Here is an 8,818-nt window from a genome sequence, read left to right on the forward strand (position 1 = left end):
CTAAAGGGATTGGACAGGCTAGATGCAGGAAGATTGTTCCCGATGTTGGGGAAGTCCAGAACAAGGGATCACAGTTTGAGGATAAAGGGGAAGCCTTTTAGGACTGAGATTAGGAAAAACTTCTTCACACAGAGAGTGGTGAATCTGTGGAATTCTCTGCCACAGGAAACAGTTGAGGCCGGTTCATTGGCTATATTTAAGAGGGAGTTAGATATGGCCCTTGTGGCTACGGGGATCAGGGGGTATGGAGGGAAGGCTGGTGCAGGGTTCTGAGTTGGATGATCAGCCATGATCATAATAAATGGCGGTGCAGGCTCAAAGGGCCGAATGGCCTACTCCTGCACCTATTTTCTATGTTTCTATGTAAACTGAAGTCAATGAGCATCAATGGGAAAACATACATAGTAGACACACATAATATAAAAGGTGGATTGTTGTGATTGTTGGAAATCAATCACTATGTATGTTCATCAGGGCAATATCATGAGATCAAGCAGCTCCTGCTGAATAACCAATAACCTCCGAAAATATAATAGGGAATTGTGTTCCCTGACAACTGCAAAATAATCAAATTCAAAAACAGTGTTTGTGTTTGGCAAAATCTTATCCCATGAATTTGGTTTGAGTTGTTCTGAAGAGATCAGGGCAGGGATCAGGAACTCAGTTTAACTCCTGGAACTATACAACAGCATTATCAGAGCACCTCAACCACAAGGAGCTGTGCCATTAAGTTACTTACTACAATCGAGAGCAATAAATGCTGGTTTTATCAGCAACACCCACGCTCCATAGATCGAGGTGAGGAAATGACGTTTCGATTCATCAACAATGGACTTAATGTTATATGAGTGATATATTACTGTGTATTTCATAGTACTGAAATGTTATATTTGTCTAGTTATGTTATGTGGTTCAGAATGTTAGACAAAACAGGTGTCTCCCGCTTTTCGAACGTTCGCTTTACGAAACCTCACTGTTACGAAAGACCTACATTAGTAACCTGTTTTCGCTTTCAGAAGGTGTTTTCACTGTTATGAAAAAAATCAGCGCGCAATAAAAGGCAGCGCGCGCCCCCAGCAGCCGCTCTCCCCTGGATTCTCGCCGGCATTGCTTTAACATATGCCTGTGAGCAGCCATTTGCAAGAGTTCTATGATGTCGGAAAAGCCTAAAAGAGCTCGTAAGGGTGTTACATTTAGCGTAAAACTAGACATAATTAAGCGTTTCGATTGTGGTGAACCAAGTAAGGACAAAGTGAGTTTGGTTTGTGGAAGCTGACGAAGATGATGTTGAAGAGGTTTTGGCATCCCATGACCAAGAACTGATAGTTGAAGAGCTGATGCAATTGGAAGAGGAAAGGATAACAATCGAAACCGAATGCAGTAGCGAAAGTGAAGCAACTGCATGAGATTTTTGCTGCAATGATAAAGTACGACTTTAATTTTGAAAGGGTACGTAGGTTTAGGGGATATTTTCAAGATGGTTTGAGTCCTTACAAAGAACTGTGTGATAGAAAAATGCGCGAGGCTCAGCAGTCAACCAAGCCTTCCACATCAGCCTCAGCAGACAACGACCCTCAACCTTCGTCATCGAGGCGGGCAATCATAGAAGAAGATGAGCTGCCTGCCCTGATCGACGATGAGATGACACTCCCGTGTCCCACCACCCCAACACCCGGGCCCCGGACAGATACTGTACCGATTTGCGGAGAATAATAAAATAAATATATGTCGGCCCAGACCAAAGGCGATGCAATCGGCACTGATCTGGGCCGACAATTATGTGCCGGGCAGCACCTAATTAATTAGCATGTTTATTTCAGCTTTTTTCTTAAAGATGTGCTGCATGCCTTCCGGCTACTGCTGGACCCCTGCGTGCCTCGCAGCAATGTATCAGTCGGCAGCCTGGAGGGTGGGAGCCACTGCACGACCCAACCTGCGACGACTCAGTCTAACACACCATCATCAGTGTGCTCGGCGCTGTCTTTCCAATTCCCGTGATACTACACTGTACATACATTATTTCTACTTTATATCGGCTGTGTATTTTTACATGTTATTTGGTATGATTTGGCAGCTTCATAGCTTAAAGGTTACTGGAGAGCACTTGCACCGTGTTTTTGCCAACAGCGCTTGCGTGAAATTTTCTGCTGATGGCACTTGCGTGAGATTTGAGCTACGGAGAACAGTGCAGTAATGACTGTGGAAAAGTATTTCTACTTTACGTAGGCTGTGTATTTATCATATCATTCCTGCTTTTACTATGTGTTACTGTTATTTTAGGTTTTATGTGTTATTTGGCATGATTTGGTAGGTTATTTTTGGGTCTGCGAATGCACACAATATTTTCCCATATAAATAAATGGTAATTGCTTCTTTGCTTTACGACATTTTGGCTTACGAACCGTTTCATAGGAACGCTCTACCTTCGGATGGCAGGGGAAACCTGTATCTAGTAACATGAGGAAACAAATTGTAGCAGCAGAGATGTGGTTTTCGAGGAGGATGCAAAGAATATCACGGACGAAACGAATATCTAACGAGGATGTCATGAACAGAGCAAATACAAAAAGAAAAATAATGTATGAGATCATGAAAAGGCAACGTAACTTCATTGGACATGTGATTAGGAAAGAGGAGTTAGAATGCACGGTAATTATGGGAAAGATTGAAGGGAAGAAAGCAAGAGGAAGACAAAGACAAATGATGATGGAGACAGCAGCCAGAGAACTGGAAATGAATACCAATGAATTGATCCACTTAACCCAAAACAGGAGTGTGTGGGCCATGGCAGTCAAAGCTCAAACTGGGCGCGGCACCTGATGATGATGATGATATTATTGTGTAATCACAATTAGTGATGGCTTTACATAGCCAATGCATAAGAAATGAATCTGGTTCCATTGGACACGTTTTATGCATTACAACCAGCAGTTCCTAATTAACCCACACTATTTTAAACATCCCTTAATTTCAATCAATAGTATGGATCTTTCAAATAATTTCCATAAAGGCAAGACTAAATATATAATTTCAAAATTACCTTATTCTTTTTACAAGAGGATTTTCCACCATTTTTTCTTTCTAAAAGTTCTTTTTAATATAATGTTGTTATTCCCTCTCTAATGGTTAAATAATGAATGAAATGAATACATTTGTACATCACTTACCAAAATGTCTTTAAAAATGAATTGACAAAGGTGCAGCAATTAGAAGGATTCAACAAATGCAGCTTTTGTGCGCCAAAAATCAAAGTTCAGTACGTCAAATGAATGAAAGACCACGTCCTCTGCTCTGCTGTGGGACACAGATTATGTCTGTGTGAATAAATAGAGCAGCAACAGAAAATTCGGAGAGACAGATTTAACTCATGGCATATCAGAGAATGCACAAAGGACAGGGTTGGAGTAAAACACCAGGATGCACAATACCTTGTAAAGAGGAAGCATGCAGTGGGAACAGAGGAGTTATATTCCCAGACAACAACGCTCTCCACCCTTAAAATAAAAACAGTTACTTCATAACAATCTAGATCCGATGCTACAATCCATTCACTCAATACTCCCACCGTTTTAACTCAGTCCTTGTACACTAGGCTTGGATGTGAGAAAAAAAATATATACACACACACACACAGTAAATCTTTCAATCTGAGAGTCCTATTAACAGGTCCGCATAAAGTGTGTCTCGCCGAGATATAAAATACTTCCTAATGGGTTTTCAATCCCTGATTTCCAAATTTAAGCCTCATACCAGGGTTTAACAAGTCTGGTATTTGCGAACCACTTGCTTTATCTGGAATGCTTCCATCTAAGTAATGTGCATAAAGGCAGAAGAAATTCCTGCTCCAACAAACTGCAGCGACACACAACAGCAAATCCACAAATTTGGACACCCCTAAACTATCAACCTTCATCACGTGCAAAAAAATTACAGAACATATAAAGATAAGTTTTTTAAAAAAGTGTATTCAAAATTCAAGATGATCCACTCTAATGGCATATATTCAACAAATGATCTAATAAGAACAACAAACGCCTCTATACCAATGAAGAAGCGCTAGGACTTGATGTTAATATTACCTTCACTGCCATTGACTCAGGATGGAAAGAAAACCAACGATCCTTCTACTTATCACTACCCAGTGAGTGTACATTTACCATCAAACTTGATGCCAGGATAAAAGTTTGATGTTATACCAGCTCCAGTGCACTGGACAGACCAAAGGAAGGGTAAACCAAGAATTCTCCAGCAAACTGTTATCTAATGAGAACATGCATTTCCCATTAAATTACGACATTCATCAAGAAGGAATATATTCCAACTGGAATCCTCCAACTCCAAGGCAGCTAGCCACTGAACAGGATACATGCAATAATCAGGATTTCAACAACATTTCAAGGAAATGACAATGAAAAATAACCAGTTGTAATCAAATAAGATGCAAAAGATGTCATTATCCACTTAATGTAACTACATTCAGCTATTTTCCCCCAAACGCTGCTTTGAAAGCTACAATAGAACCTAAATAAAATTAAAGTACATACAAGAGCCCATCTTTTACCAAAAAACAAAAACATAAACTTGTTTACAGTTCTACACTGATTACATATGTTTCATGAGATAGCATTCCATTTTTCTTATCTTGAATAGGAAGCAGAGGGCTTCCACACATCGTGACATCCACCAAATAAGGAGGATTAATTGTACAATTATAGACCTAAACCTATGAACTATCATAACAGAAACAGACAGACCATAAGATATAGCAGAATTTAGCCATTTGGACCATCAAGTCTGCTCTATCATTTCATCACGGCTGATCCATTTTCTCTCTCAGGCCAGTCTCCTACCTCCTCCCCGTATCCCTTCATCCCCTGACCAATCAAGAACCTATCAACTTCTGCGGTTAATCTACTTAAAGATATTTGGTACACCACACAAAAAAAAATTGTGGTTCACCTCTCTGGGTTCTCAGAATATATTTGTGAAAGCTTATTTCAAATTACACTATGAAAAATATAGAATAAGAATCATTAAGGAAATCATGGCCAGTCATGTCCGAAACATTGTGAAGAATTTTAGTATCACCTCTCCAGTGGTCTGCAGAATGAGAAAATATTTTCACCCAAAAAAACTTATAAATTATATTTGATTGATTATATCTAAAATTGTTAATTTCATATTACAACATTTGAAAGTTTCGGCCCATCGATGCTTGGCAAATTCCTATTCACACTGTGTCTTAAAATAATTTAAGAGTTTAGATTTGAAAGTCTCTTAAGGTAATACTCTCAACTACGCAACTAGGTAGTTTGTTCCATGTGTCCACAACTTGCTGTGTAAAGAAATGTTTACAGATGATAGTCTAAAATTTTCCTTTAACCAGTCTCCATCTATTGCCCCGTGTCCTCGTTGATTGATTAATTTTGAAGCAGCAGCTGGCATCCATCTACTTACACCCTAAATGTTTCTGAACACTTCTATCACGTCTTCTGTCATTCTACATCTATTTAAGTTAAAAAGATTTAATTCTTTCAATCTTCCTTCATAGCTCATATCATGCAGATATAGTTTAATCTTATGAGAGGTAGAGAAATTTCTATATTAAATTGGGATTTTTAAGAACATATGCATCCTTTTCTCCGTATTTCTGTACCACTAGGCATATCATTAACTAATATTTAAGAGAATATTTTCTTCTACAAAAACTCTCAAGTCAGCATGCTGATCCCTCCAACCCTCAGTTTTACACCTTGGCAGGGCAAATGCAACGATACGTACGCTGTTATGGTCAAGATCCTTAAGAGTATTGCTGAGCAGAGTCCAAGTTCATAGCTCCTTGAAAGTGACCAGACAGGTCAATAAGGTGGTTAAGAATGCTTGCTTTTATTAGTCGAGGCACCGTGTTCAAAAGTCAAGAGGTTATGTTGCAACTTTATTAAACTCCAATTATGCCACATCTGGAGCATTGCTTACAGTTCTGGTTGCCCCACTAAAGGAAGGATATCCTGCCAAAGGGTCTCAGCCCAAAACGTCGACTGTACTCTTTTCCATAGATGCTGCCTGGCCTGCTGAGTTCCTCTAATGTTTTCTGTGTGTTGCTTGGATTTCCAGCATCTGCAGATTTTCTGTTTGTGATAGCAAGGATGTTGAGGAGCGGGTGCAGAAAAGGTTTGCCTGGTTTAGAGAGCATGTGCTATCTCAAGAGGTTAGATAAACTTGGGTTTATTTTATCTAAAGCGCTGGGGGCTGAGGGGAGATCTGATAGGTTTATAAGATTATGAGAGTCATAGAATGAACAGAGGGTATCTGTTTCCCTGGGTTGAGATGTCTCATACCAGAAGGTAAGAGGTGGTAGGTTCGACGGGGATGTGAGGAGCAATTTTTTTTTTTACTTGGTGGATGCCTGGAATGCACTGTCTGGTGTGGTGATAGAGGCAAATACATGAGAGGTTTTTAAGAGATGTTTGGATAGGTGTATGGATGTAAGAAAAATGTAAGGATATTGACATGGAATAGGTAGGAGGAGTTAGCGTTTGAGTGTTTTTGATTTGTTCTTTAGCTGGTTCAGTATAACGTTGTGGGCCAAATGGCCTCCTCCTGTGCTGTACTCTTCTATGAGTCACAGAGAAGGCCAGGTTCAGACTGTGACCAATACTACAGAAACTGGCAGAGTATAAGCACTCATCGTTTGAAGATCAATGAGGTAACATATTTAAGGAAAAAGTCTCAAAGGTCAGTGCTGCATTAGTTCCTGGTTTTACTCTTCTTTAGATGGGAACTCCACAACTAACCACATAACTGGTCAATGGAAGAAATGAGTTAGAAAAAATAGGATATACGACAATTCAGAAGTTAAAATGGTGTGAACTAAAAAGCACTGCAGTTTCGCATGGTCAGGTATAATCTGAGAATTAGTAAGGGTTTAAATTGCAGAAACTGAACTGAACTCTTCACTTGGCAAGCTGCCACAGAATGTTTCAAGGGAGAAACTGTACCTTAAAAAGAAAAAGGTGTGGATGTAGCCTATTCTTGAATGAGACAGAGGGCATGATTATTTCATTACTTGGAGTTGAAAAACAGAATGTTTACACCTGCAAGTATTACACCTCATCTGAAGCATATTAATCTAAGTGTTTTGAATAGAATTTGCTTAGTTTTGATGGACATTAAATAGTAGGAAGCCATTTTCATATTCAAAGACATTTTGGTCATGTAGACATGGCTTTAATGAGGATGTGCTTAGAACCAGACCAGTTAATTATATCCGTTGATAGCTGCACCCTGAGCTCCAAGAACTTGTGTCCAAAAACCAGCTAGCAGCATAATAGTTGAGGTGACCTGCCTGTTTTGCATAGGCAGCTAACACCATAAAAGGACACCATACAGACCTTACAAAAAGCGAGAAACTGATAGAAATAGACCATTTTGGCCCAGTACGTCACTAACTAGACAGCTGTGCTATTGAAGAGACTGTAGGGGGGATGTTAAACAGGATGAGTACTGATGGAGGTTGTCGACCTTCTCTCCCCCCCCCCCCCACAAAGTCGACTGTTATTTCCCTCCATAGATGCTGTTGGAACTTCCAGCATTTTGTGTGTGAACGAGATTCATTTCTGGCCAGTTTCTACTTGTGTCTTTCCTAATATTACGCCTTTTTATTTCATCAAACTGTTTTCTCCCCTCGCACTTAGTTCCAGTCTCTCCCTCGACCCCCAACCCCTTCGCCCCAGCTCTCGCCACTCCAATCCCTCCCACATTCCTCTCTCGGGCGAATTGTTTCTGAACCCAGTCTTCGGCTGTCCGATTCCAGGATACCCGGTAGCCTCGGCTTTTAAGCGATGCCACCGTTCAGGAGCCGCTACTCCACGCTACTTACGCAGAAGTTCTCTTGTGGCTCCAGCTCTCTTTCCTCAGGCCTCACACGAATCAATCATTCTCGCCCGCCTGCAGACACTCTACCAGTATCCCAGCAAGTAGCGCGCCCGCAGCTCCTCCGCTATCCCGACAACACCCGCGGCAGCATTCATTCACGGTCCCGACAGGCTGTGGAGTTGGTGTTCTATTACTTACGAGTTTCAGTTTACAGTTTAAATTAATTCAGATTTATTCTATTATGAGCTTTGTATCTGAGCTGAATTACATACCCCTGGCTGTTTCGTGCAAGTTTGCAACTGAAGGGATGAGACCTGCAGCTGTAGACATATGAGATTCTGCAGATGCTAGACTTTTTGAGCCTCTCTCTGAAAATTGTGCAGGAACTCAGCGGGTCAGGGAGCATCTTTTGAAGGGCATAAAATGGTCGACGTTTCAGGCGGAGACTCTTCGTGGAAAGGAAGGGGGCAGATGCCAGAATAAGAAGGTGTGGGAGGTTGAAGCTTAAACTGGCAGACCATGGGTGAGCAACACACAAAATGTTGGAGGAACTCAGCAGGCCAGGTAACATCAATGGAAAAAGAGTACAATCGACGTTTCGGACCGACACCCTTCGTCAGATTCAACACCCTCTGGCGAAAAAAATCCTCCTTACATCTGTCCTAAAAAGTCGGCACGCAATTTTCAGATTGTGCCCGTTAGTTATGGACACCCCACCATAGTCATAGTCATAGTGATACTTTATTGATCCCGAGGGAAATTGAGTTCCGTTACAGTTGCACCAACCAAGAATAGAGTATAAAATTAGCAATATAAAACCATAAAAAAAGATATGTAAATTATGCCAGGAAATAGGTCCAGGACCAGCCTATTGACTCAGGATGTCTGACCCTCCAAGAGAGGAGTTGTAAAGTTTGATGGCCACAGGCAGGAATGACTTCCT

At 40.8% G+C, this 8,818-nt stretch overlaps 1 protein-coding gene across 3 annotated transcripts in view; it reads right to left on the minus strand.

Moving 5' to 3' along the window:
* The window catches only part of zgc:63587 (uncharacterized protein LOC393431 homolog), a 218,400-nt gene extending 210,402 nt beyond the window's left edge, over window positions 1-7,998 (minus strand). Inside the window, exon 1 of one of the 3 annotated variants that reach the window (XM_063040895.1) lies at window positions 7,880-7,998. The gene's annotated coding sequence lies outside the window, so the exon portion shown is untranslated. The remainder of the gene's footprint in view (window positions 1-7,879) is intronic. The other 2 variants (XM_063040896.1, XM_063040897.1) reach the window with 2 other exon arrangements.
* Between the last annotated feature and the right edge of the window lie 820 nt (window positions 7,999-8,818).

Source organism: Mobula hypostoma, chromosome 2, assembly GCF_963921235.1.
Source record: "Mobula hypostoma chromosome 2, sMobHyp1.1, whole genome shotgun sequence".
Lineage (NCBI taxonomy): Eukaryota > Metazoa > Chordata > Chondrichthyes > Myliobatiformes > Myliobatidae > Mobula > Mobula hypostoma.